At 34.1% G+C, this 22,592-nt stretch overlaps 1 long non-coding RNA gene across 1 annotated transcript; it reads right to left on the reverse strand.

Moving 5' to 3' along the window:
- Positions 1-874: 874 nt before the first annotated feature.
- Positions 875-21,625, reverse strand: LOC115948487. Its single transcript, XR_004082315.1, has 4 exons — positions 20,880-21,625; positions 14,693-14,875; positions 5,207-5,324; positions 875-1,797 (listed from the first exon to the last, which is right to left on the reverse strand). It is a non-coding gene; the product is annotated as an uncharacterized LOC115948487 (long non-coding RNA).
- Positions 21,626-22,592: the final 967 nt, after the last annotated feature.

Raw genomic sequence — 22,592 nt, forward strand, 5'->3', positions numbered from 1 at the left:
TGTGGTCTCCTAAAGTTCCAGAGGAATGAAACGCTGTGAGGATTGGCAAAGCCTGGATGAGAAGCCCTACTGAAGATGGTAAGCCCTAAAATGGAGTCAACCAGCAGACCATGCTGGAATTCAGAGATTTCTGTGGTCAGAATATATTCATTCCACGGGCCTCATAATGTACATCAACAAATTAATATTGTATGGATGTCATTTCAAAGCCTACTGAAGACGAAGAGCCATTACTGAAGGCATTAGAGCACAGATGGTTCAAACTATATGCAGATATTCATACTTGCATTTCTGCATTATAGCAGGGGTTTTTTCTGTTGAACTGTAATGAATTGTCTCATAATCTATTCCATCTTCTTGCCATTAGCAGGCTTTGAATGTTCACAAATAGGAGCAAAGAACTCATTTTCCAGAGCTTTAATCACACAAAGAGGGAATGCCTAATTCTCTAAATGAAATGGTCTGTGATCACTGAAGCAGAGATTTAATATATCACGGCAAATTAGGTAGATTTTAATAAATTACTTATCTCTCTGAATACTTTACATATGCTTATGAAGAAACATAGCCTGTTTGCAAACAGTGGAAATCCACAGTCTATAAAATCCTTTGAAGAAAATGACAAATAAAAAAGTAAATTAAAAAATGAAATGTATTATATCCTCGTTCTCAAGAGACAATCCTTTTGCAGCATTGATTCACAGCTCCATTAAAAATATCAATTAAACCCTTCATTGAGATTGGTTAAAAGCTGTAAAATTAACTTTCCACACTAGACAGTAGTTATTCAGATACAACAATTTATTGTATATGTTTGATGTAAGTTCTAAAAGTAACAAAACCCAAATGAAAATAGTTGCCCATCCCTAAAGCCCAAAGTAGGTGAAGCAAAATCTGATAGTCTATGGCTTCTTTTTGTGCTTTGACAGATGTTGGCTGCAAGTAAATCATCTCCTGTATAGAAAATGATTGTGCCTGCCCTCCCCCTACTTCAAATTATGGTAACCATAAACAGCTGATTATAATGTTAGTAGAAGGGTAAAAGTTATTTAAAAAAAGGGTGCAGTAATTTAATAAGTCCTGCAACTAGCCTAATTTTTTATATTTAATTGATAGGAACTGCATGCATCAAAGAAAACACATACTGAGATTTAATGTGCATAAAATGGATATTAGCATTTTAAAGAGGCAGATTAACACATTAATCCAAGTAATTTTCATATATTGCTTTTAATAAAATCTTCACAGTATAAAATTCTTAATGAGGCTAATCACAGGCATTCCATTTAACGGGGTGATTAGGGATAACATAAAAGTATTTTTAATCAGTTTTCTAAGGCTTATGGTTTTTTTATTAAAAATTAAAATTTTGACTTGCATTTTTATTACTGTTTTATGTAGGAAAAAAATCTTAAAAATGCAAATAAAGCACGTCGTTCAATCATGTAGGTATTAATTATTTACAAGGCGTTGTCCATTGTGGAGATATTCTTAGCCTTAGGGGGGAAATATAAAAACAAACAGACTGAAAAGTATACAAAACTTTACAACTACAAATCAAGCGTCCTTTTCATATAAATTATACATTAAATATACTGTAGGAATTACAAAGATCTCATCTTTGATGCACTATCAAGCATGTATTTACACTGGGAGAAGGCTCTTGTGTAGGCAAACTTCCTTTCATGCCTCGTGGTCGTCTTTGCATTCCCCTCTTGGCTGAGGGCAGCGCATGGGGGGCTTCCACTGCTCCTTTGAGCCTTCCAATTACTGCACTGTCGTCTTGTGAACCAAAAACTAGAAAGGAAACATTACAAAACAGCATTAGCAATTTCATTTCAGGTTTCACTTTTGTTCTGGTAATCTTCCTTAGCGTTTGGACAGATTAAAAGGCTCCTAGTGTATGTTTAAAAAAAAAAAAAAGGGAGAGGTAGATAAATAATAAAGAAAGGTTACTTTTCAGGTACTCAGCCTACTGGAAACTGAGCACTCTAAGAACTAGAATGTACATCAAAGAACGTATCAAGGCTGGAATTAATTCTGAAATAAAGAAAACAATTTGTATAATTATTGCGTACATAAATTAGTAATTTTTCACAATTGTAAATGAAGGTGCTCCAAGCTCTACTGAAAGCATACATGCATAGTCAGAAATCATTTTAAGTAAAAAATATACTAATTAATGTATTTCCTATTCTGTGTGTATGATGGGTCCAAGTCAGCCTGGACAATTTTTAGTATTTAAACAGCAAATTGTTCTTTACAGTTTGTGCAATGCAAAACTATTTAAATTCCAAGCTTCTGTGTGTTGTAAAATAGTGAAGTATGAGCAAATATGATAATTCCCCTAGACTAAATTAACTACCTTCATCTTTGTGTATGTGGGTTTTAGAGTAGTATTTAAAATTTCTATGTTACAGAAATTAGCTGACATGATTTAAAATTGCACTCTTTCACAATATCTAAGTAAGCCCAGAGGGCCAGAATCTCTGCTGCTGTGATTAAAACATGCTGCTAAGTCAAAAATGAGGCTCTTTCCCAGTCCTGCACAAAAAGCACTGAGGCTGCCTAACACGACTCTAGAAGGAATTTGAATAAAAACAAATATTCTTGACAGGATATCTTTTCAAAGCAAATTACACAGCTGACAAATAGCAAGGTTATGTTTTAATAATTAGGATAAGTACTCTAGGACCTGCAATGATCCTTCATGTTGCAACTTCTAGGCTGCTGGGATAGCTCAGAAGAGGTTTAGAGAAGGGAAAACACAGGATAAACCTTCCATCCCTTACCCTGTTGAAAGACCTATTATTGGACAGATTGGATGCTACTCTTAGAGATCCAAAGCATTTTGTATATTCTTGAACAAATCACTCAGTGAACTGTCAACTTCAGAGCAGACTTCAGAGGACAGTACTGTTTTTACTGTAAAGACAGCAGAATAACTATAATTAATGGTATCAGAATATTAACTCTGTTTTATCACTTTTCATATTGTCATATTATCTCTAAGACTTATTGTTAGATGTCTTGACTATAAAGTCTCTTTTTTTATCCATCCTCTTGCTTAGTCATGAACTTAGTTACTTCAAATTTCATGGAGGCCACTTCCACACAACCAGCAATGAAAGGAACAAGATATGACAAAGATCCATGCTTGCAGTCCTCAAATAGAGTGAATGAAGCTCAGGGTATCTGAGAATGACTCTATCTTCATGGGGCAGTGTCCTATGAATTCTTCTGTGTCTAAGTTTATTCTATTTCCCTCAAAACAATATCCATCTCAGAGAAAATGTACATATTACTCAGGAATTCTATTTATCTATTCAACATTTAATTGATGTCCAGATCTTGACAACAGATCCTTTTTCAATAAATTTGCTTAAGAAAATACAGTAACATGTCTTCTGTCATGATCTGACATATATTAATGCAACGTTCATTTCAATTCTCTGAAGTTTCTAAATTTTCAGAAAATATGCAGTGGAACTTGTTATGGATTCAACAGAAAAACATAACTGCATACTATCTGCAGGGAAGGGCAGAAGTGTGGCTAAGAAAAAGAATAAAAGCATTTTTAGCTATTTCTATCACTTTAATCGATATAATGCATATACAGTAAGAATTAGTTCAAATGTCTTATGATTAGGGGAAAAAATGCTCCTCAATATTGAAATAGCTGTCATTACATAATAATGATTAGCTTTTGCCAGAAAAATAACTAGTAACAAAAACCAGTCCTTCCTCTCATAATAATCCTCTCAGATGATTAGGATTTTTAAGTGTTTTGTGAGATGGTAAAAAATTATATATATATATCACTAATAAATCTTATCAAATAGGAATTAGGATAATGGGAATTATTGTCCTAAAATACAGAACAAAAACAATCTTCCAGTGAGAGACTACAAAATACCTTTTTGGAGGAGATGTGCTTTTGTACAACTACTTGGGGAAAAGTTATTGGTGCAGAAAAGCTGAAGTGTTCAGCCACATAAAGAAGTGCACAAATCCATGTGTTCTTGTTCCAGGGTGTGGAGATTTGATTCTTTGCATTTTCCTTATCGTGCTCCTGAAGCTTTGAGTATTTATACTCTTCTTTGAGTATTTTAGGTACTGCATGGATACAAATCATGCATGATAATGGAAATGGTAAGAAAGCCTGTTTCTTTCCCTCAATACTCAGCTCAATACATAGCTGAGTAATTAACCACAACAACAGAAGTAGCAAAGTCACCCTGGCCTGGCATTCCAGCAGGGCAAACTGGAATTCCTGCTCTGCAAAGGGAACCTTGTGCGCACTGTGTCCAGGCTTGGAGCTGCTTCATGCACCCACAGAGGGACTGCTGTATCACAAAGATACTCTCAGCTCCTTCCCTGAGCTTCACCACAACAGGAAAGAGGATTGAAATGAAGAAGGAGGAAAAAAATGCACCATTGGTAATGATGACCCTGCTGCCACAGGCATCAGGAAACTCTAAGCAAGGAGAATATTTTTCTTCACTGTCTGTGAGAGCACTGAGTAACCTTCTCCAACCTTCCTAGGAGCACTAAGAAAACACTCAACACTACAAAAACACACAAGGGAAGATTCCACAGCTCCTGCTCAGCTCACCTTGCTTTGGGAAGCCACAGTGAAGGGCTGGAACCAGAGAGGTGCCCAGGATAAAGTAACCCCTAACCAACCCCCCAGTATTACACTCACACTGTCTCAGATACAGTTTGGTATGGAGGACACAAAACCATGAACTGCCCTGGGGGGTATACTGTAATTTTAAATAAGATACAGACATCAGCAATACAGAATTGCTGACATTTTAATACATACATATATATTTATTTATTTATTTATTTATTTATTTATTTATTTATTTATGGTCCTATTACAATGAAGTATAGTGTACAAAATAGAGAATTACAGGAAGCAGACATGTCCTTAAAGTTCTTAGGTTTTTAAAACTAATTACTATGAGCTGAGGATGCTGTTTGGTTTTGGTTTTTTAAAACATATTTTAAGGAATGACAGTAATAGTTTCTGCAGACTTTTGCAAATAAATGTGGAAACCTTCAGTTAATAGAAAAGAATTTCTTCTTGACACTATGTCAAACAACGACTTTCACAGTAAATCTTGAAGAGAAAAGTAGAAATTCAACAAATCATTTTTAAGCTACAAAAGTTTACAGGAAATTGGTCTCTAAAACTCACCACCAATGTCTTGTTCAATGATATTTCTTTGCTTCTGGAATACACTTTTCAAACAGATACAGCAAAATCAGTATCTTCACATTCAAGTTCTGCTCATCATCTGGGGTATCACTGAGCACTAAAAATTTTAGGGTAAACAAAAAAAAATTGCATTCAAAACGGATTAAAAATCAACTCTAAAAACCAGAAAAAAGGCAAACCTGCATTCTGGTTTTTATTCTTCCACTACATAAGCAAGAACTCTTTATCAATTAAATTCAACATTTTCCATGACAAGAATAGTCCTAGACCCTCTCTTTTAAATCTTCCCTTCTTCCTCAGTATTATTTAGCAGTAGTAGAAGGACAGAGAAGTTGTAGCCATAGATCCACAGGCTTACAGAAATGTTTCATTTTTTTTCCCCCTCCCACCACCCCATGGTACAATTCTTGTTTATCTGGCTATACAAACAACTACACAAAATATATGCTTTCTTCTGTGAACTTAAATTACACCCATTGCCTCCAAGTATGGCTTTCCTTTCAAACACACAATTCCAGTATTGTGTTGGAGCTGGCTTGAGTTAGTGGCTTGTGCTGGGGCCAAAAACACCGAGACTGACAAAATGACAGGAATTTAGAGCTAACATTTGGTATGTCTTGGCAACATTGGTCAAACTGTGAATGCTTGTGAGCTTCACAACCTAAAAATGTTACAATAGGCATAATTTCAAATGGGTTAGCATCGAGTTACGTTACATCCAAGGCTACAGGAAAGGGTATCTTATACAAAATATGAATGCAATAATAAAGCTATGGATAGTGTTACTCTCCTATATTTCTCTCTGGGATCCCAGACTTTCTCTCTAGCTGATTTCCACATTTCTCTTCTGTAATACCCAGGTATAAGTACACACTTCCTTGCAGGAATTCCAAACCTACTGAATATGAAAAACTTTAAACACCTTGTTGAAAAGCATCATGAGAGAAGATAATTTCTAGCCAGTGCAGGAAAGAGCAGGTAACTAAATAAAACTTGTTTGTCAAAAGAAAAGTGAAAAAAATCAGTAAGTGCTTTAAGCTTAAAGCATGTTTTACTATGAAAGCCTGAATGATTATTTATTTTTGTTTTTGGAACAACAGTTAAATGTCTTATCACCAGCAGCTAATTTAGAGCAACTGGACAGAAGCTCTTATATATGCAAATTTGGTGCAATTTTTTTTTATTCCAGAGAACATGGTTTTTAAGCAGCAAGTAGAAAACTTTGTGCATGAATTCAGTATATTAATGTGAAGCTTACACCCTACACATGCTCTATTCTGTAACATGGAGGCACAGATTTTGTTACTTTGGGGAACAATGACTTCATATACTCTGTTCCTTGGAATAACAATCATTTCCCACCAAGAAATGATGCACCTGTCAGGATCAGCCTGGAAACCTCTTGCATAAAGCTGTTCACTCTTGTTATCACAGCAGGGTGACTGTTAGAAGAATGGATTCCTCCATTCTCCACATGTGTCTCTGCTGACACTTGTCAGAGGAGCACAGACTCTACCTCCAGGTCTCAGCACTTCAGCTACAGCCTGGCATGAGGAATCAGGCAAGGCTCACTACACAACTGAAATTTCTACACTCTTAAAATGCTGAAAGGCAGCAGTGGAAGAAAAAAAATAACTATGACACATTTACAAAAAGTTACATGGATGGCCAGAAATGTTGATTAAGAGACTTGAACATGTAAGTAGATAATACTGGAGTTCAGATGCTGAAACAATAACTCTATATCCTGTTTTAATTCCAAAGTTTTACAAATATTAGCAAGTATAACTTCCTAAAATTAATAAGGAATTTTAATCCCTATTATACAGAAAAAAAAAAAAAAACAAAATAAAAAGGCTACCCATGTCACACAATACAGGTATAAGAAAAGCAAATATTCTGATAAAATCTCCATATTTATGACAGAGACAATGACTGTCTGAAAACATTAAGAAAATATGATTGTCAACATTAAGAAAATATGATTGTCAAAACCATCTTGTGGTTTGCAACAACTACGAACCTTAAAAGGATTTCAAACAGTCTTCCTAGTTTCCTACTACCTCAAGCTTATGTATTTTACATTTTATATCATTCTATTTAACAGCATTTTTTCCTTGATTTTTTTGATACTGATTAATTTTGCATTTTCTGCAACTAAAGCCATTAATTCAAATGTGGAACCAAAATTAATATTTCTAATAAACTTCTAAAATTAATCCATATCAATAAATGAAATTGAAAGGAGAGAAAAATAATTTTTGAAATCTGATATTAATGAAGAGTGAATTCCACTCCAAACAAATTTTAGACTGGATATCAAGAAAAAATCATTCATTGAAAGAGTTGTCAAGCCCTGGAACAGGCTGCTCAGGGAACTGGTGGAGTCACTGTCCCTGGAGATATTTAAAAGTGCATTGCTGGGTTAACAGTTGAACTCAATGACCTGAAAGTTCTTCTCCAACCTAAATAGGACTCTAAAAAATATGTATTTTCCATATAAATTCCAACTAGCATTTATTTATTTGTAAGCATAAACTAAAAGTGTATAAAGCTGGGAAATTAATTATTTTCAAGGTCAAATTGGTTCCGTTTCAACTATAGAATTCGCCTATAGTTGCAACTTTGACTTAGCAATAATTTTATGTATATAATAGTATATATTTTTTAAGAGTTATTCATTAAAGTGATTCTTCTTTTAGAAGACAAAAATAGCATGTGATTTATCCATTTATTTATGTTCTAATATGGATCCAATCATTATGAGTATCATTTCCAGCAACATTCATTGTGACAGGAAAAAAATAAATTAATACACTACTTAATAGACATATACACTACTTAATAGACATAATACACTGCCTATGCTGCTATAATTTGGCCTAGCACAAACACCAATAAAGTGTCAGGCTAAACCATCTGCAGACAATTTTCAATGATATTTATATCCCTGATAATTTGGTTTCCTGAGCTTTAAAGCATTAGTTTAATTCAGTTCCTGTTTCAGCTGAAAAAGCTCTGATACTAGTTTGTAAGGCTTGTGATAGAAAACACGTGCTGGAGATATAACTAGGCCACGTTTAAAATGCACAGAGTTGGAAACTTTCGGTGTATGGGCACAATCTTTCCATAAAATTTCTTTCTTGGTGGTCCTCTTGCTAGGATCAAGTGGGGAGCTGGACTACTGATGAACTTCCTGTCTTCCCATTTAGCCAGTGCAGAACTGAAATTTCCCCACGAGCCAAGGCAGACACATCAATACTGCAGAGAACAACCCAGCTACAAACACAGAGACAGCACCATGGCAGCAACATTGGAAGATGAACCCTTCTGTTCAGAGAAAAAGCTCACTGCTGTAATCTTACCTGCCTTTCACCTTAGGCTTCTAAAATAATTATTAAAAATATCCAAGTATTTAGAGGAGAAATTGCAGCACACTGACTAGCTATTTTTGCTCTGCTTAATTTATCCGTCAGGGGAAATAAAAGAAAGAAAAAAGAGTATTTTATCCTCAGTATTGTCAGATTTTAGTAGAACATTATCCACTTTCCTATTCTATATGGTAGAATCAGTCATCTGCTTGCTTATTAAGCATTTTTCAGGTTTTTTTTAAAGCTCCAAACCTAAGAATTATTTTGGTATGATATTTCCATCCCAACAAGTAATCATTTCATGGTGTTCCCTGCTCCATTCCAGTAAAACCTGTTTCCTGGCCAAGACATGAAACTCAGATCTAGAAATGAAATGAAGAGAGATCACTCCTCCTTACTGTGGAGTGAATCAGTGATTTGTGAATAAATACATATTTAAAAGATTTACAAGTAACTCCAACATGTCAAATACAATCAGCATGTATCCTATTCTTTCTCAAATCAAATGACTCTTTAAATTAGTGATTATTCCATTTTAATGATTGACCTTCAAGAGAAAATGTAGTCAAAGGATGCAATTCATTCTGTATATGTAATGTGCATACCATCACAATCAAAAAAATTGAATAAGAACAAATTTATTATTATTATGAAATTGGAAAAGAATAATTTATATTCTTTCTCATGTGTATTCACATAATACCTGCCTACTGATTGATTTATCTATCTATTTATTTATTTCTGGAAGTTCTAGGGCCAAGGAACACTTCCTACACCTCTTAGACTCTTAGTAGTATCCTGAATTCAGAAAGCAACAAATGTACTACACTACACTGGGCAGATATGTGCTTCTCAGATCCATTAGTGATAGAATAATGGTGCTAGATTTTCTCTTTTGTGGAATAGATTTTTTAAAAAAAACCCAAACAAACAAACTCCCAAACCAAACCACAGCATAAACCAGCATTAGGTGAGGTTGCTGTATTCCATGCCACATGAACCTACACTAGAAAGAAATAAGAGCAATTGTCCCATAAGAATGCAGCTATCATTCCTAGCTGAAGCAATTTTTTTCTAGTTAGTTAGTTAGGTATTAACTCCTCAGTCCAACCTCCTCAAAAGAGACCAACCACAAGGTGAACCACAAGCATTATTTACTAAGACCTATACCAGAGTTCCAGCACTAACATGTACCTGTCAATGTGTAGATCTCACTTTAGAACAGACCTGACGCCTTTCTGGACAATTATCTGCCTTAACCACATTTATCACTGCAAAGCAAATCTGAATTACTATTAGTATCAATGTTTTTCACCTTTTGGAAGAGCATGAGGAAAAGAACAAAGAAAAATAAACATTTCTTTCTTTTCTTCTAAGGAAAAGCAACAATGCTAGAATCAAATTTGAAAGGTCATGTGATCTAATGGTGTGTCACTGGCAGGTTTATGTGCACACTGTCAAAAAAGATACAAGCAGCATCTAAGCATGCCACATAGCTGTCACTTTCTGTTAATGGCAATAGCACTCATGATTTTAAAAGCCAGTGGTCTTTATTGCTTTGTATTTGAAGTGATTTACTGCATTTTCTTCCACTGAGGAAGCCAGTGATAATGATAATGTATGGCAGAGAGCTTGTCCTTTTTGACAGCCTCAGTAATTTAATCCTCCTTTCCTGCCACAATATTTCAATAAGAGAAACCTCTAGACCAATGGACTGGAGAAAATCCACAGCCTGGGGAGTGTGAGTGAGTGCTCTGAAAGCTTTTCATTGTTTTAATTTAAAATACAAACACAGGGATCAGCTTTTAATTTTTGTACTATTAATATGACCTAGAGTGAAAGTTAGCCTTGGTTTGGAAAACATACTAGAAGAATGAGAAGCAGGGTTTTAAGAAATTCTTTAAGAAGTTTTTGGGTATCTTATATTAGAGAAAGTAGCTGCATGCCTGCAAACGATATCAGTCTGCAAATATCAGTAAACTACTGTGAAAGATTATAAAGACTGAAAAGGTGTTACAGGAATTTTTTAAAAAATTAAATAAAGAAATGAAACGGAAAAGGTTTTGCTAGGACAGAACTAGAATGAATATAGCCCCCTAAGAATCAAACATAGCTCTTCAGAAGAGTTTTCATCTGCTTTTGATGGGAGAAGGTGGAGCTAGAAATTAGTCTGTCATTAAACTCCAACATTTTTAATATTCACTTTCTTCTAGTTACTCTGCCACTGTACTCACAACAATTCTTTTTGACTCTCCACCTCACATTAAGGTTTCCTCTTCCCCTGTGCAGACAGAAATCTTTAACATATCTCATAATGTCTTTTGCTACCCAAAAAAAACTTATTTGTATAAACAGAAAGTATCACCTCTGCTATGGAGTGAGATATTGGAATAAAGCAATATGAGGACATAAGAAGGCCTCAATTCCTGTAGAGGGATTTATTGAAGGCACATCTCTATGAGTCCTAGGAAGCTCATTTCCCAGAGCTGTTGATTTTTCAGTTTTCCCCAAAGCTGCTGCCCAGCCCATTCATGGCAGCAGAAGTGCAGTTGGGAATGGGTCAGGAATGGGTTCCTGGCACAAACAGCCAGGCCAGTGCCTGAGTGGCTAAGCCTTTCCCATCAAAGGAATCTGCAATTTGCCACCTTTTTCTCTAACAGAAAGCAAAGCGCTGGCACTCTGTCTTTGAATCCTTAGTTTCCACTCACAATTTCTTACTTTCTTAGGTTATAAGTAGCTGTTATTGTCATCTGCTGTTCTTTTGGACATGTGGATGACTTTCCACATGTGCTGCTCTCATGGCCAAGTGCTCCTAAGGCCACCACAGGAAGTGATGGGGAGGCAGCAGGGAGACAGATGGACAGCCAGAGAACTTCAAAGGAAATGCCACATCAACAGATCCTTCCCTTTCCCAAAAGCATCCCAAATGGAATTTCCTAAGTTTACTAATACTGTATCTAAAACAATTTTAAATGCAAATTATTAACAAACCTAAAGAGTTCAAACTCATTTCTCTCAATGGAAAAATTCAGCCTAGTAAGTAATACATTCAGCACAAGAACTTCATTCAAGTCTGGGGAAAATGATTAACCAGAGTGAAAATATATTTTTAGATCCTGATGAATAACATGTTTTCATAGCACCCCTTAGTACTGCCTGACCTAAGAAGCATTAACATTGCTGCAAGGCATGGAACATCTTATATTTCTATCCAATTAATTGCAAAAATAATTCAAAATTAACTCATGACAGTTTGTCTCTAAAATTACAATTTTAAAGTTAGTCCTAAATAAGTACTAAAAGTTGAAGACTGCAATGACCCTGGAACCTTGTTAGAAATCTCTGCAATTCAAAATATTGCTCTTCTGCTATAGTTCAGTTTTTTCATAGTTCACATTCTAACACAACTGAACAACTACATGATGAACAGATTTTCATCAAATGAAGAAAAAAAATGCTCCACAGTCTTGAGCTTATTGTAGAAAAGGAATAAACACACAGAATTATAACAATGTTTCCTGATGCAGTCTTAACGTTTGAAGAATCCACTTTCAGAATAAGGATCTTTAGAAATTTATTTTTAATAAAAAGTACATCCCATCTTTCCCACACCTCTTCTCTCTACTTCCACTTGTACTTCAAGTTGTTCAAATAGTCACATTCTAAAAGAGAAAAGTTTTTGCTTCCCAATTAGATTTCATATAAAACCTTTGCCAGGTTTCATAAGTCTTTCTTCTATTTCTGCTGTCTGTTCTCTAGAGCCACTGTATAATTTGGCAATTTTCACTGTTCTTTGAATGTATGGGCCTGTAGTGTTTGGAGGCATTCTCAGATATTCTAATAACTCTTTTCAGTGGTAGCAACCACAACAGCTCCTCTCAGTCACTCTGGTCATCAGGAGGCACCACACAATGTCATGGGCAATCACGAGGTTTGCACCATGATCCTAAACTGTCTAAACTCCCCCATCCAAGTTTCTATTCCAAGATTCTGGAAAAAAGAAAATGATCTTCTAACCATTATCAGTGAAAGAGTCATAGTTGAAAAAAACCCAATGAATGCCAAGTTACATGCTTGAACCACTGTGAAAATGGAAATTCATGGGATCTTGTATGTCCAGATTACTGAACTCTACTGTATTGTTTTTCAACAAGGTTTTGTTAATTTTCTCTATCTCACATGCCAAACAATGACAGTGAAGAATGTGCAAAAGGTATGGGAAAAACTTCAAATGTTTTTAAAGCAATGAATCTCATGAAGCCTTCTGTAACAGTTAAGATGTTTTTAAAACAGTCAATCTGTTCCAGTTATAGATACTATAAAATGCTTTATTTATTATAAGAATTAGTGATTTTTTTAGATTACTTATGGACTTACTCTGATTTTCTCCATGCAAAAGTCTAAAAGACTATTAGTTTCCTTCTAAGCTCAAAGTAAATTTTGTTCTACCCATGCAAATCTCGTTTTTATTAAAGAAAATATTCAATTAACCTCAAATATTCAGCATACTCAAATCTAATTAGAAATGAATAAGAGATGCAGCAAAGCTATAGTAAACACACATGCAGATTTCATTACTATTATCTTACTGGCTTCTCAACTGGTATTATCAAAAAGCAGACTCATTAGGCTTTTCCCCCTATATGCAAAGCTAATCTTGAGTAGAAATTAGACACCCAATTATCTGAGCAAACCTCTAGAAATAACAACCACATTAGTATAATGCTGCAGAATACAGTCCTGAAGCAATTAAGGCTAAACCCCACCTTTTAATATTGATTTGTTGGGATATTTTGAAGTTCAAACAGTTTTATAATCCATACCCAAGCAGTAAATAGAAAAAGCAAAGTTGCACAGCCAAGTTATGATTAACAGAAATAATAAAATACAGCACTACTACATTGGAAACCCTTATGAACTACAGTCTCTCCAAAGCATGATGCTATTTTCAAATTTCACAGCTTGAAATGTATTGAAGTTTCATAATTACCTTAAAACTCTGAAATTTTATTCTCTATCCATCATATTTTCCTGCATTTTTAGTTAAACTTTGCAGAGTAAATACCCAAAATACAGCTATGCTTAGACCATAATTAGTATGAATATTCTGTAAGACTTTTATACCTTGTGAATGTTTGTTATATTCAAAGCAATGAGAATTCAAAAAGCAAGAGAAATGAAAAGCCTTAAGAAGCTTTTATTGGCTTATGATATTATTCCAACAGTTTTTGAAAAAGATATTCCATTTATGTCAGCCTAACTACAACATCTGGAGAAGTGCCTACAAAGCTAACAAGATGAACTCGTCCAGCTCATAAAAAGAGTTCTCCTTTATGCAGTGTCTTATTTAGCATTTGATGCCAGAAATCCCATTTGTCTGCATGGAAGGAAGCCTCAGTGAATTCAGGACTTCACAGAACTACTGTTTTCTTAGCGGGCATCTTTTTCTTTCCCAAGGCCCTCAAAGATCCATGTCCTTGGAGTCACAATGGTGGATTGAGACTGAATGCTTTCAGATGTTCATTTATTAGACTCTAGCATATGCAACATGCACGATTCATATGCAACATGCAGTAAATAGCAATTTATTAGTATTAAATACAGTTAAGTAATTTCCCATTAAAAATAAATTCTTATTAAAGGTACACTGATTATTACAAGTGATGACCAAGTCCATGACATATTTTCTCTAAATGTATTTCAGTTGTACATGGTTGGATAGAATGTTTTCCTTTTCCTTTGTATCATGTATCAATAGAAAAATTACTTTGTTGTGCTCTTTCAAAAAAAAAAAATTAGTTGTGTAAAGCCTAATTTTAAAATGTATGCACTACCAGCAAATATAAATATATTGCAGTTTCAATTTCTTACACAAGCTTACTTTTGTATTTTAGTTCATACTTAATAATTGCATCCTGATCTCAGTTCTTAAAAAACATCATTAGTATTTCCCAAAAGAGATGGAAGACTGACAAATACAACAGTATGGACATAAATGTAAATATAATCTATAGGAAATAGGCTTTGTTGTAGGCATTTTCATAGGACAATTTTAGGGAAGGAACACACCTGCTGAGGGAAAGGTCCCACTCACCAATTCTATGGTTACAGTCACTCCTCTGAGCACCTGCTGGGCTTGGAAGTGACAGTGGAGTGTCCTCTGCAGGGCAGTTGTTTCATCTGCATTCTGCACTCAGCTGATGTATTCTTTCATCTGATGTAATTAATGACTTTGTAAAACCAAGTGATGTAATTTTAATCCAGATTTTTCAACTTCCTATTTAAAACAAAACACAAACCAAAACAATTATATAACATACATAAACCAAATTTACATAAATTTGGTTTACATAATTTACATAATTTACATAAACCAAACATCCCTGTGAACCATCAGGTAGTTTGTACGGTTAACACTGATGGATTGATTGGACATAGACACAGCAAGAACCTAAACCCCATGGTTTGCAGTTAAGAATATTGTTGCAACAGACACTGATTGACATTTGATACTTAAAATATTTTTGCAATAGTCACAGTTTACTGGAGGAGATTAGGTTAAGATTATGTTTATGTACTAATGCTATCTGAACCACTAATTTCAGTTGCCATTATTTTTAGCTACACAGCAAAGTGATCCTGGAACTTCTGGAAACAGTTTCAGTATTATTAGGTACCAAAGTTTTTCAAAGAGAAGAGAATTGTTAGTGCCTACTGCAGACTATACCCCATTCAGTAAAAATCCACCAAGTCACAACATTGTTAGGCATGTAAAGTATAACTACAAACTACATTTCTATGGAATTCAACTTCATATACTGAACTTGACTAGTTAAGTATAAACATATATAAACATACCTTCAAGAGTTCAAATTAATAATATCATAAAATTAAACACAACTATTCTTCATCAGACCTTTTCTTATTCTCTTTTAAGTAAAATTACATTTTTCTTTTCCTTGTAAAATTGTCTCACACTATTCAGCAAGGTCAATGGTATTGTGTACAGATACATTGTAATAAGATTTCTGTATTTAAGTGCGAATGTCAGACTCAACATAAAGTCACAAGTACTTCCCTAGATAATTTAAAGAAAGAAAAGCCACTCTGGTTTCCAAAGTGGAGTATGTAGCTGAGCATTCAAAGAAAACATTCTTCAAAGAGCAAACACAACATGTTGGAGTACAGAAATGTCAAAAAAAAATTTTTTTACTCCTTTCATTTCTTTCAAGTTCATATCTTTATTAAAAATATTTCCCCTATGTGGAAATATTTTGACAATTTTTGATTTTAAACTTAAATCACTTGAAGTGTTAATCAGATGCAGAAGACTAGCTTTCTAGATTCAGTGTTCAAACTGCAAGTCAATACTCTAATTCATTATGGAGATAGCTTACATTTCCCCAAGCAAATTATGTGATTAATCAAACTGAAAAGCAGGTGTATCCTATTGTAAAAATATCCATCATACAGAACAATTTCCATTGCTGTCAAGTCCTTTCAATATTTGATGAAGTAATTTTACCCCCTCCTTTCAAAAGACATTTCCTTTTATTATGTATCCTAAGATACTTTAACTAAAAACCCAAATCTGAATATTTCAATAAGGTTGTTTTATTATTCAGTAGATTCATGGAAATTTTACTAGGATGACAGAAAAAATTCCACACCATTCTGTCTCCACTAATACAGGTACATGGCTTCAGCTGGCAATATTACTGGGATTAGCATAGAATGATGAAATATTTAAAAGGAATTTTTTTTTCTAAAATCTAATAAATCAAATGACTGCCAAATGTCATTAAAGTGATGGTCTCTGACTTGAATATGCTTTTCATATTCAAATTTGAAAAGAAAGAGATGAAAGCCTGGAAAGGTTACTCAGTTTCAACTAATAACCTCAAGCACTCTACATTCACATGCATAAAAAATGAAATTGGCTCTATTGTCTAATTTTACTTCAGAAACAACTCTTTTCTTCTTGCACTGAACAGATGTATTAGCATCTGTATTTAAAGGGATATGCTGAGTGGTTTTGTTCACCCCAAAGTATTTAGCAGCTATGTCAGACTAGTTTGTACACAGACAGTAGCTTATGAATCAAGTCCAAATGCAATATCCTGTATTATAAAATGTTCCTTTTGCATATCTTAAAATTTGTTTGACATATTTAACACTTGTAATTGCATACAGTAGGCAATGAATATTACACTTTTTCAAGGCTAGTGGGGTAAATTCAGGTATTCTGCTTTCTTACTTAAACAGAAGCAAATGACTGAGCCATACTATTAGAAAATTATAAGAAAAAATAACAAATTATCTTGGAGCTTAACAGTCAAGACTATTTTGAGTCCCAGTTTTATTGATACTAGATGTGAATACAATAAATACAAAGCAGAACACAAGCTGATTAGAAAAGATATTTACAAATCAAAAATACAGAACTGCTTAAGAACAACATTAGCTCAAATGTTATATTTCATCATTAACACAAAACCACTCACATTATGTACCTATGCTGAAAATATATGTAGCATCCAATATATGATATGAATTCATTTTTAAACAACCATTTATATTTCTATGATGCAGAATGAAATATGTTATTAAAATCTATTCCTGTTTTTTTTTTAAGCCTTTTCTCATTTATTAGGTACTGTTCAAGTGAACAATGGATAGTTTGTCAACTACTGCCCACAAATAATTCTATGTAATGGAAATAAAATTAGTCTTTACGTTTAGTATTTAAAACAAAACATAATACAAAATTTCACCTAACACAGAGAATGGGCAGATATTGAAGAATATTATTGACTTCAAAAATGCCTCAGAGAAATTGGTTCAGTGCTTGCATTTCAGGTGAGGAAAACAAAACATGGGTAACATACTTAGTCTATGTCAAAATGCTTTCTCTACCATTCAATACTGACACTTTGTAATTAATGCTACCCAAAGATTTGGAAGAATCACCAAACTCCTTCAAAAAGCTTTAGGATTAGGGTAAATACTAAATACATTGGACATTCCTTTCAAATTCAAAATCTCAACTTTCTCACCTTTCTGATTTCTGAGATTAAAAACCTTGTTAATTAATTCTGTAATTAGTCTTGACTACCATCTTCAAGCATCTGTATATTCCATATTTGGATTTCCTTTTTGGTTACAATAAAGGGCTAACACTTCGATATGAAAAATAGAATTCAAGCTGTCTCAAATCTCAACAACAGTATCTAATAGAAGTGCTTTAAAAAATAAGTTTGTGTTTTCTGGACAAAAAAGCTGAGTTGAAAATACCTGGCTTATAGGACAAATGCTCCTATTTTTTACATCCAGTTTTAACTAATATATTGCCTTGAAAAACTCATAATAAAGGGAACTTCTAAACTGTAAGATCAATTTGAATCTTGTATCTACCAATGCTCAAAAAATGCATGCTTTACTCCTTAGCATTTTATATATTTTTTTTCCAGAGTCCACTTATTCACTTCTATTTCTAGCAAAGAGCATATAAGATAAACTATAAGCTATTCTCCAATAATCACAAGTAATCATCCATTTGCTATCAGTATTTCAATCACTATGAATATTGATTAACAAATATATTACTGGTGAGAAATAATCCTTTTCCTCTATCAAGCGCTGAATTCCTGTGATCATCTTATTTACAATGTCAGAACAGAGCCACAAAAAATGCTATTACAAGAACATCAATGTAATTCAAGTGTACAGAGACACAGTCATTACTCATTAAGTAATTATGATTAACAGGGCAACACAGAATCATATCCACATAAAAATACATATTGCAAAAAAATTACTCTAGTCCTGTATGCAGTGACTTTTCATGTGAGGAATAACATGTTCTGTTTTTAGCTTTCCCCCACACTGGTGTAGATGTGAGAACAGGAAGAGGGATACAGAAATGCCCCCTCTTCCTTCTCCACATGGATGGGACTTCATTAAAGTGCATACAGCTCAGACTCTCCCTAAGACCTGGGGCAGAGATCTCTTTCCTTGTTGAATAGCTCTTGTGGAACTGGATCCCTACTGAAGGAGGGAAAGGCACAGAAAATCTCTCAGCATCACTGTTCTGCCATGTGCCAGGAGAAGAATGTAATGGCCCAAGATCAGCACCATGACAAGGTTCCATGCAACCCCTTCAGCTCTTGCTAGAACTCAGAACACACTGAATAAAAAGATCTATTTGTGACAATGAAGGGAACTCTGGTTGCTGCCTTTTTATCTAGTGCACAGTCCAAATTCATCATTTTTCAGACCACCATACATTAATCCTTAATATTTTCAAAGGCATTTAATTACTTGCTACAGCTTGAGCCAATCCAATGATTAGGTACTGACTCTCTATGCAAATCTGTAATGTACCAGCTATGCACTCCTTTTCTTTCCAAAATGACAATTTCTGATTAGGTATAGAGCACCAAACATTTTAGAAGATAGAAGGTTCTAGAGGGAAGTGTGCTTTCCCACCACAACCATGACAACTACATCTCTGATCATGAAGTCACGGTTGCACTTTGCTCACAACTTTTGATCACTTGCATAGTCCTTGCTTTCTCTTCAGCTCACCTCACACCCTTTCTGAAGAAAAAACATAAAGTTGTTCAATGTTTCTCCTCAAGTGGAATCAGTTTTAAAGATTTGGTTTTGCACCTTGCCCGTGGCACAGCCACAACTAACAGATTTTAAAGATATACTGTTTCTAGGGATGGATAATACAAAAATATAAATATATCTGAACCTGTTTCATTGGTGAGATACAAACTTGCATAATTTTGAATTTTATTTTCTCCCCAAGAAGCTGGGAAAACTTCATAAGCAATATTGTTACTGTCCTGAATGAAGGTACACCTACTTCTGCAGACTGTCTCCAAGAGAAAACCTCACATTTTTTAATGTTTAATCACTCATCTTCAATTGATCCATCAAAAAAAAAAAACAAAAAAAAAAACCAAACACTAACTTTATCAAATCTCAAAGCCAGTTAGCTACACAGGTACCAACCAGTCACACAATTAAGAAATTCAAATGTTGTGTAAACATACAACAACCTTTCATTTCAAAGGGAAGCACAATTCTTAAGTTAAAAAGGCATGAAAGGCAGAAAATTCCTTGAGGAAAAAAAGATATTCAGCCTTAAATCTGGCCTTCTACTTAATTTCATATTCTGACTAATTCATTTTGTTTGTTACCTAAAAAATAATAGGCAATGACTTAAGATTCTGCAGTTTTCAATCATTTTAAAAGCTGCTGTTTGGTGTTGTTTGATATTATTTCTCCATCTTCTTTCATTTCTTCTATCTCAAAGAATGACTTGCAGTACATGCTTTCAATTACAACTTCAAAGTATATTTGACAAGGGGTAGATAGAAGTTGTAAGTCCATCATTTCAGCATAGGGTCTACTCAAACTTCTGTCATCTCACTTTATCAGTTGCAAAACACAGCTTAGGTATTTCCTGGATACTTTAAACTCACTTTTACTTTGGTTTCAGGATTATAGTGACCTCCAGCAAACAACCACCTCAAAGGTGGAGAATGGCAAATGGCTCTTTTTAATCTTAGACCAATCAGTAGTCTTTGAAAGTACTGACTACAAAGTTTAACAAGTTGCTGTTATCATACTCTGATAAGATGGTTCTGTTTCATAGATTTTATTTCTTTTTTTATTAAATATGTGGATGCAGCACTTTTAATTCCCCAATTTCCTACAGAAGGAAAACACAAAGAAACAGAATTACTTTTATACAGGAGTAGGAGAATACAAAGGATTAGTATTTCTGGCATGTTAGAATTGAGCCAACTCAGTAACACAGGGTAATACTAATACCCTGAAATTTAATTCTTTAAATTCAGATTAAATTCACAAAACAAGCCAAGTTGAGAAAAAAAATTGAACACTTAAAAATCTCCCTGAATTACACCAAAGACATTCAGGTCCTGCAAAAAATAAGCGCAAAGAGGAATCATATCAGCCAAAATTTAAAACTGCAATACAACAACCAAATAATTTCCTTTTCTTAATGAATACAGCTAGCACATAGGTGGAAATACACTATTCAAGTAATTGTACCCAAAAAACCCATAATAAAAGGAATAGTTTTTATTGATTTGCTGTATATAAGCTTGAAGCTTTACAGCTTCTCATCTTAGCACAAGCTTGTGCCCTTCACCAGGAGAACCATGAGCACTTGGTATTGTTTTTTTGCTGTTTAACAAAGATTTTCGTGTCAAAATTAGTTACAACTTGAGATCTTAACTTACAGGTACAGGTAATGGCTGCTATCAGTAAACTGCTATTACAGCAAGAGAATGCACTTATGGTATCTGCAAGAAAAAAAGAGAGCAAAAACCAGAACCACTACCAAACAAATTGGGTTTGCCAGTAATTGCCTCATGGCACATTTTAAGACAACTTGGAAGCTGACAGCAGTAAATTTTACTGTGAAAACTGAATGCTATAAAATTTCCTGTAAGGATTTGGTGTAGAAGTGGGAGTGTAAAGGAGGAGGGGATGGAAGAGAAAAGATTTTTTAAATTTATTTTTATTTAATATAAAGACCATGCCAAAGAAAATGCAAATTCCCAGTTTTGATGTCTATTTTGAGGATCTGAAACAAGGCTTTTAATCAATGTATTATACATCAAATTGATAATGTTAACTTCTGATTATTCAAATGTATGAAATATTCATAGAGAACTGTCCAAACTTTTACATTTCTCAGACTTCTTTTCTCTATTAATTATCATGCCTGGAAGCTTTTTAGTAAAAGCAGCAGCCATCAGCCTGACTGAACCTGACAAGCTAGCAAGGCCCAATTACACTGGCACTCTGTGGCACTTTGATGTACTGGAAACGAAAAGAGATAGGGGCAAATTGTATAGCACATTATGTTAATGACTTGATTTAATCCAGCCACTAAACTTTATGTAGCCTGTTAAAAAAGATGCTAACACTAATTATGCCACTTTGGAAAGGAAAGAAGGGGACAAGCATTTCATACCGACAAAGTGAAGCTCATAAATGTTGTAAATGAAATGAAACAAAATGAAGTAATCTATGATTAATCATACATCATAGACAAGAAGAAAAGAGAAAGAAGCAAGTGGTACAGTTAAGTACTGGAAAATCTGTTAGATACCCTTTGTGATCAACATATCTAAGAAATAACCATGAACTGTCTAATTTGCAACATGCAAAAAAACCTCAGTATGATCTTAAATGCCTTAAACAGTTTGGCATACAACTCAGATCTCGGGGATAATTAGCATAACAATCTCCAAAAATCACAAGTTTTATTTACAGTGTTTGATTACCAGCAGGATATTTATCTCAAAAGATAAAAGGCAGTGATTTTTGATCTTAAAAAAATACAAATTCAGTAACAATTTTGACATGCTGTATTCCATAATTAACCCAAGAATTTATATCAACCAATGCATATTTTTAAAATCCAATCTGTATCAAACATACTTGTTGTCTTAAGAGTTCAGATGTTTTATTGTTTCATCTACCCTTCATGAACATGTATTTCTCTTGCCACAAGAACAGATCAGTGGAGAAAGGTAGAAATTGATGAACCTGAAATGAATCTACACACAAAGTTCTTGTAGAAGTGCTCTTAAATGCTTGTGATAAAATAAAATACATGAGCAGAAAATTATAGAACAAGTGTATTATATTTGGACTTGATAGAGATGAGTAGCACTAATTTTAGTTCTCAAAATTACAGATGACATTGTTTTTAACATTATCCATATAAACAATGTAATTCCATCTTCAAAAGTACCCTCTGCATCTTTCTGAAGAATATATAATTTCTATACCTCTGCTGCAGCTTAAAAAAAGAACAGCTATATTTCTCACACAAAGAATTGCTCCTTGTTGCTAGTTGCTTTGTAGGATGTTTCACAGCCTTGAAAAGAGCATTAAAGAAAATCAAGCTACCTCTAGGATATCACACTGCAGAACTTAAC

This window comes from Geospiza fortis, unplaced genomic scaffold, assembly GCF_000277835.1.
Source record: "Geospiza fortis unplaced genomic scaffold, GeoFor_1.0 scaffold405, whole genome shotgun sequence".
Classification (NCBI taxonomy): domain Eukaryota; kingdom Metazoa; phylum Chordata; class Aves; order Passeriformes; family Thraupidae; genus Geospiza; species Geospiza fortis.